Here is a 7,397-nt window from a genome sequence, read left to right as displayed (position 1 = left end):
GCTGGAAGCTTACCAGAAAGTCAACAGATAGTAGAGGTGTAAAAGAACCGTTCAAATGAGATAAAGCCATGCAGAAAAACATGCTGAGCTATCAACATTATCAAGGAACTAAGGGAAATTCCCACACAGAGAAACTTTTATTTATTTATTTATTTTTCTGATAGAAGAAAATGGGAGGACCTGCTTCTAATGAAAGCATGAGCAGGACATGTTTCAGAATGAATTAATAAGAACAGTAGGTGACATTGGCCAGATGGCATTTTTCCAAGAGCTCTGGAGGAAGCAAAGTGCACATCTCAGGTACTATAAGGCAAGAAACCTATTGCTTAATTCAGCTGAAATCAGAGGCAGAGGAATTACAGGAGGCAAAAGAGATGCCAGGGTTAGGTTTTCCTTCCTTCTTTCTTCCTTACTTTCTTCCTTTCTTTCATTTCTTTTTTCTTTTCAGAGAAGCCCTGGGGACTTGCACCTTGCAAACCTGACTTCTGCTTTGGGACGTAGGAATAGCATTACTGGACACACAGAGAAACAGGTCTGAGGAGAAAAGAGCAACCCCATTCTAGGAAAGGAAGCCATGGCTCACTCTCTGAAGGAGCAGAGAGTCCGATTTCCTGGATGTGCATGGGTAGATGGATACAGTATTCCTGGATTCCCCAAATCTCTCTGCAAGGTCTTACACCAGAGGTCCTTCATTTTTCTACTGCTGCCACATGTTTGTGTCTCATGGCAGACAGGGAATGAGAGATTCATGGTCAGTATTTGGTATTGAGGGACCAACACCAGCAACCAGCAAATGTCCCCCCTGAGATCTATGCAAGGGCCTCTGCCTTTCAACGTACTCATAAATGGTCTGGCAAAGAGCGGGAGCAAAGTTTGCTAATAAGGCTAAGAAATTTGCTAATAAGACTAAGGTGTTCGGTGTAGTGGGAATGAATGCTATGAAAGAAGGGAGACTTTGAGGAAGATTGCACAAGGAACAGGTGGAAAATTAAATTAAAGGCAAATTAGAGATTTACAGGGACAAGTTCTGGCTGCACAAGGATGTACATAGCTCAGTGCAGCTATTCCCATCAAGGGAGGCTCCCTGGGGTCGCGCTGGGAAAGCAGGAGCAGGGGGACATTCCCTGCTGTCTGCCTGTGTCTCCAGGCTGTGCTCTGCAGCTGTGTCTTCTCCCTTCCTCTCAGAGGAGACTGTGATCAAGAGAGGGCACTAGGGCAAAGGAGGAGAATCAAGAGCATAGCACGGAGAAGACAACCAAGGGAGAGATGCAGGTGTGTATGAAGTTGTGTGCGGGGAGGGAGGTGTTTTGGAAATTATTATTTGTGGTGTTTTACAGTATAGAAACAAGGGCATATTGACTAAATAATGACACGGCAGATAAAAGAAACACAAACAAATGTAAGTAATTCTTCTTCACTATGTAGCATAAATTCTGAAGAGCTAATTGCCTAAGGCTGTTGTGGAGGCAAATATTGATCAAAAGCAAGGAGAGAGTTTTATGGAAGAGCAACGCAGCAAGCACTGTTCATAGTATGACTAAACCAAATATTGATGGAAACAGGTATCAAAGGAAGCAGCACTTTATGCCTACCTTGCTCCTCAGTCTGCTCCAAGTACATCTGCTGGCCACCACCAGGACTCTGCGTGGGGGTCCCTATATTTCAGACAGTTTTCTTGATGTCCCAGGAGGAGCTCACTGAGAAGCAAAGCCAAGGACAAGCAGTCAGCAAGCAGAGCTTGCTCCAAGTGCTGCTGCAAAGCAATACACTCCCTGTGTGGAAACACGAACCAGCTAAAGGATAGGAAAGACCATATCTGAGAGCCGCTATTTCAACACTCCACAGCAGTTTGACATAGTCCAACATGAGGCTAAGGGCAGAGCGGAGACTCTTTTCTGGGCGGAGGGCCAAAATAGGTCTTTAAACACACGTGAGGAAGGAAACGTCAACATGCAGTGTGGTATTGCCCAGCAGAAAACCAACAACACGAGGGCTGCAAGTCCTGTGAAAAGAAATTAAGAGCCACACTGGTGCTTGGGTCACAGATCCATGTTGCTAAACACGAGTCTGTATCAAAGACTTCAAAGACTAACAAAGGTAAGAGCCAGACTGAGGAGAGAGGAGGAAAAACACAGCTGGCAAAAGGGAGACTAGTTGCGAATGGCAGGAGAGAAAACAGAAAACGCTGTTTTTGCCAGCCTGATCATGAGTTCCTGGCCAGACACCCTGAGGGCCAAAGATAAATCAGGGTTTTGCTATGGGCAAAACAAGACTGATCCAGAGTAGAGGTAAATTTTAATCTAGAGATCATTAGCTGAGATGTTATTTGCAGGTGAGATCATTCAGACGTAAAGCACAGATAAGGAGGGGATGGAAAAGCCCTCTGCAAACCTGGGCAGCTCTCTGATGGGTGCCCCAAAGCACTGCTTAGGAAGGGGCAGCTGGAAAGCCAGCGGGGAAGCAGGAGAGCGAGCTTGCAGGGAGAGGAGGGGGATCTGCTGCATTGAAAACAGCCATCAGTGCAAGGATGATGCCTCCACCCTCCGTTCTGGCTACCTGGATGCATCAGAGGCTGCAGTAGGAGCCGGTCACAGCAGCAGGACTTGTTGGAGGTGTTGGAGACAACATCTGGCATCTCCTCCGGCTGCCGGGAGCTCCGTGCTGCAGCTCATGACACCACGATGCTGGAGGCTACTGCTGGAAACCTGCCTCTGGGTGCGGGGACAGTAGGAGGAGGTGGACAGGCTGGAGAAGAGGGAGGAGGATGCTGCAGGGGCTTGCTAGAGCTGGCTCTGAACTGAAAGGAAACAAGATTTCATGCACAGCTCATCACAAACAGGGGTGAATGGTGACTTTCCTGCAATGTAAAAGAGATACCTACAAACTAACAGGACTCTAATTTATCAGAAAAATACATAACACAGGAGGCACGTTGTCTTCTCTTTTGAAGCAAATAAAACCCAAGAGCTACCAGATATGCTGCTGTCGTGCACTCGAGAGGATTGCAGGTCCTGCTCACTGGCTTCTGTGCCTGGCTCCCTCCTGGTGCCTGGCATCTCCGCCAGCCTTCCTGCCTGTGCTCAGAGGGCAGGAAATGCTGCACGGAGCGTCTGCAGGGTGCCAGGCCCATCTTGGGTGCTGCTCCGTTTGTGCAGCCCCGCACAGCCCGACGTTTGCCTTTTATGTGAGTGCCTCCCAGGCAGTGCATCCCGTGCCAGCTGAACTGTAACGGGATACAACAGGATGGGCGCTGCCCTCGGGACTGCAGGGTTCCAACCTCGCTTGCTCCGAGCTGCAGCCGCTGCAGCGACACAAGACAAGCTGCTGCCACAGGAAACAAGATACGGTGCTAGCGCAGCCGCTTGTGTTGAGCAGGGATCCAGCATGACAGAGCAGATGAAAGAAATCCTGAGCATAACTCAGCCTCTTCTCGCAGAGACTTTGGCTGGAAGCTGTAAACACGACAAAAATGCATTTTATACTTTATCAATCTAATGTATTCTCAGCACTTCTCCCTGCTTTTCCCCATTTCTGGCATGTGTTTCTCCCCACAACAGCCCAGCACTCACCTTCCTGCTAGACCTTGCTTACAGCAGCAGCACGTGGTTTATTAACGTGCCTGCTTGCTGCAGCCTTGCAGAAATCACGCCAGTGCTTCCAGTGCCAAGTAGTCTCCTCGGGCTGGCAGCCTGGCATTCTGCTGATGCCTCCGCGTGCCCCATAGGAAGAGCAGAAGCAGCAGACACGGAGGAATCCTGATGTGCCAGGCAGAGCCACTGCCCGGGTCAGTGCCAGGCAGGCTCTCCTGGCTGCCCCCATGCGATTCTTCCTACCCACCAAACCAGAGGCAAAAGAAATCTGTGAACTATGTGTCTCGGGAAGCTCGTTAGGAGACCTGTGGCGTGCAGGCAGCGGAGAAGCCGGTGTCGCTTCCCCGGGCCGCGTGCGAGCTCGGCCCAAGGGACACGGTACCGGCCACAGCACCGGGGCAGGGGCAGCGGGCAGGGATGGGTGGCCCTGCACCTCTGTCCCTGTTCTCACCGTTGCTGTTCTCACCTGCTCGCTCCACAGCTCTTGGGTCTGTATTTTCCTCACCAGGGTGCAGGGGAGGACAGTGCCTTGCAGACGGATCTTAGCCCTGGTTTACAGGCTCTCCGTGGCTAGGGAAGGATGAGGCAGCACCTCAGATCCTGAACTGCCAGGCTCCTACATGCCTCAGATCTGTGAGGTTTTCTTAACGTCTTGGCAGGAAGGCAGGTTTATGAGTTACCTCCAAGGAAGGTTTTCCAGATACCCACCGGCTGAGGAAGCCAAGGAAAACACTGCTGTGGGCTCCAAGGCTGCCCAGCAAAGGCACCCGAGCTCAGCGGAGGGCTCTGCAAACAGCAGCCCTCAGCTGCCTGGTCTGGTCCCGTTCTGAAGGCCCCCCAAAACAGCTGCCACAACCCCATCATCAGGAGCAGGAAGGTGTCTTTACCCCACAGGGAAGTGCTGGATGTCACGCTGAGACAACCACCGCTTCCCTCTGTGTCCCAGCCAGCACTGCCCAGCACAAATGCTGCAGCCCCACCACGAGCACACGTGACGGGGGTGGAAACAACCTAACGGAGCAGGACTACGAGGTTCTGCCACAAGCATCCTGGCTCAGAACAGCGCGTTCCTCCAGGTGCAGCACCCGTGTGTGCAGCAGGCTCTGGCAAAGCAGCGGGCACAGACAGCTCCTGTGCTGAGGCACCCAGGGACCTCCCGGCACTGCTGGCACGCACAGGGAGCTCGGCCCAGGGTGCCAGCAGGAGGTCAGCTCAGCAGAGGCAGCTCAGCTGGACACCAGGGTTACTGGGAGCCATTGGATTCTGCCCTCAGACAGTTCTGGAGCAACTCTGCAGTGGCAACGCAGCCGGGCTTCTTCGCCCCCTCCTTAAACAGCCTCAGCACTGCACAACACATGGAAGAAAGCAACAGGTCACTGGTAGCTCTTGCTGGCTCAGCTCCATGGGACTGCACCTTTTGCACAACTTCCTTCAGCAAAGCAAGGCAGCAACCTGCTTGCTAGATAACACTGCTTCTCCCAAGGAAAAACTGAGGAGCACACGGGTTATTCCCGGGTGAGCCGGCCACGGTGGCAGCTGATGGACATCAGGACAGGACAGCCAGGCACATGTGAGGGGTGGGCGCTTGGGGCCAGCACCTGGATGGAAACCGGGACATGGGGCTGCCTCTGTGCCTGGGCAGGCGCTGCCCCTTAGAGCGGCACGGGCAGCTTGACTTGGAGCTCCTCACAGGCCCAGTGCTGCCTGCGGTTACTCGATTACATCCATCTGTGCTCCCACTGCTAGCCCTTCTCCATTTACAGTCCATGCCCGAACGGGCGGCAGGTTAGCAGGAACAAAGAAAACCCTGGGCTTCTCCTTAGGAGAACAACTCAGCTGAAAAGTGATCCTTTAAAAAGGCACAAAATACACAACAGGTAAGCTAGTCCTCTATTCCCAAATCCTCTACCCTCAGGCATATCGTGAGGATGTGGGAATAAGAAGAGATCACAGTTCCGCCAATTATTCCCCAACTTGAATGTTAAGTATGGGAGAGCAGTGTGTCACATAAAAGGGCAGGTAATGCCCTCTGCAAAGAGATTTTCTCATCCTTTAATCATCTCAGCCCCTGGTCGAGTGCTTCTGCACTCGCCAAAGAGCACACATCAGATTCACCCTGTGCCAGCCCAGCTTCCCCCAGCGACGCAGACATGCAGGATCAGAAACAGAAGACTCCAGGGAAAACACTTAGGAAATCAGCACACAGCTGAAAGTGAACCCCTTGTTGGGAAGATATCCAGTCTGTGACAAACAATCCCATTAAATATGGGTGAAGGCTCTCCAGGTACACTGAAGTATTGTCAGGCACTGTGGATCCGTGCCTAGAGTGTGATTGTTCCCAGCTTCTCCCCGCTGCCAGGAAGAGACTGGTCCAGGTACTGCAGACCTAGCTGAAGGCTGAAGAAGGTTCATTCCTGCAGCAGTCCTGCCTGAAGGCACAGAGCCAGCTGCGTGCAGGGAACAAGGAGAAGGCTGCTCTGTATCTGGATGTGCTCACCCAATTATGCAAGGCTCAGCAGCACCGAAAGATGACAGGGCTAAATCATCTTCACCTGCAAGAAAGTCAGGAAACACAATGAAGTACAGAACATAAAAGGAAGGCTTCATTCAGCAGTCCCTGCATGGCATGCTTGCAGTGATTTATGAAGATCCCACAGAATTTGTTTGTCTTCTACTTTACCTCGGGCACAAGAAAAGAGTCCTCAGGTGCACTAACAACCAAACACAGGAACGAAGCGACTGAGTCAAGCACTGCAGGGAGGGCTCTTTATCAGCCATCCAAGACAGCTAATAAGCTGTGGTACAACTTGAATTTCTGGGAGCTGAATGACGCAGGGAACTCAGCAATGTCCGTGCAGAGCTGTACACCCTGCCGTAAATCCGTAGCCAACAGCATGTTCTCCTGATCCTTCTCCGCTCCCAATTGCTACCAACCCAAGAAATCCCCATATTTCTAGCCACGTACAACAGCATCATTACTGCTTCTCCCTGGCTTTTGTAACTGAAGAATAGGACACCAATTTAGCCCATTGATTGCACAGGAGGACTATACATCCACTAGATGGTTCAGTCCAGTAAGATACTGGCCTTAGCTGTATCAGAAATACCCTTTATAGACCCTCTATAACCCCCCCAGTGCACTACAGCCTCAGTAACCAGTTGCTGTGACCTGGCTTTAATCCTTAAAGTCCTCAGGCTGCTGCCTTATGTTCTCAGCCTTCCTTCACTCTCTGTGAGGCCCTCTGCCTGGCTTCTCCATCTGACACATGGATCTGACACATCTCCACAACTTTAAGTTATTACAACTGATTATTTGGCATATAGGTTTACTTTTTGACTATCCTCTTCCAGCCTCAGGCTCCAAACTGTGATCTCTGACAACCTCGAGCTCCCTCCAGCAGTTTCAATGCAGTATTGCAAGCACAATGTTCACCCCGTCCGTCAAGAATGCAATCCTACGCTGGTGGTTCCCATTTTTCCTGGCCTCCCTCTGCCCCTGGTCTCTTTGCAGGTCTGGAATAGAAGCCAGCAGCTGCTTCCCATCTGCCCTGCTCTATTTCTTGTTGATGGCCAGGAGACTCTCCCCTTTGCTCCTCTCTTTCCTGGAGATGCCAAAGTTGCCACCTGGCCTCCTGTGCATCCCCTCTGCTTACCGTGTCACTTGGGCTGCGTGTCCTCAATGCTGAGAGCTCGACTGCAGCTCAGTACAGGAGCTGTTCGAGGGCACGGAAGAGAACTGCAGTGGGAAGCAAAGACGCAGCATTAGGGAAGCACTGCCTGGGTCACTGGCCTTGTCACCACCTCTTG

At 51.5% G+C, this 7,397-nt stretch overlaps 1 long non-coding RNA gene across 1 annotated transcript; it reads right to left on the bottom strand.

Annotated features, from left to right (window-relative positions):
• Positions 1–5,726: 5,726 nt before the first annotated feature.
• On the bottom strand, positions 5,727–7,314 carry LOC112952190. Its single transcript, XR_003250341.1, has 2 exons — positions 7,244–7,314; positions 5,727–6,142 (listed from the first exon to the last, which is right to left on the bottom strand). It is a non-coding gene; the product is annotated as an uncharacterized LOC112952190 (long non-coding RNA).
• Between the last annotated feature and the right edge of the window lie 83 nt (positions 7,315–7,397).

The sequence above is a fragment of the Nothoprocta perdicaria genome, unplaced genomic scaffold (genome assembly GCF_003342845.1).
Source record: "Nothoprocta perdicaria isolate Ctin4 unplaced genomic scaffold, notPer1 scaffold_393, whole genome shotgun sequence".
Classification (NCBI taxonomy): domain Eukaryota; kingdom Metazoa; phylum Chordata; class Aves; order Tinamiformes; family Tinamidae; genus Nothoprocta; species Nothoprocta perdicaria.
Note: the sequence above shows the minus strand (reverse complement) of the source record. Positions and strands in the feature narration are given on the sequence as shown.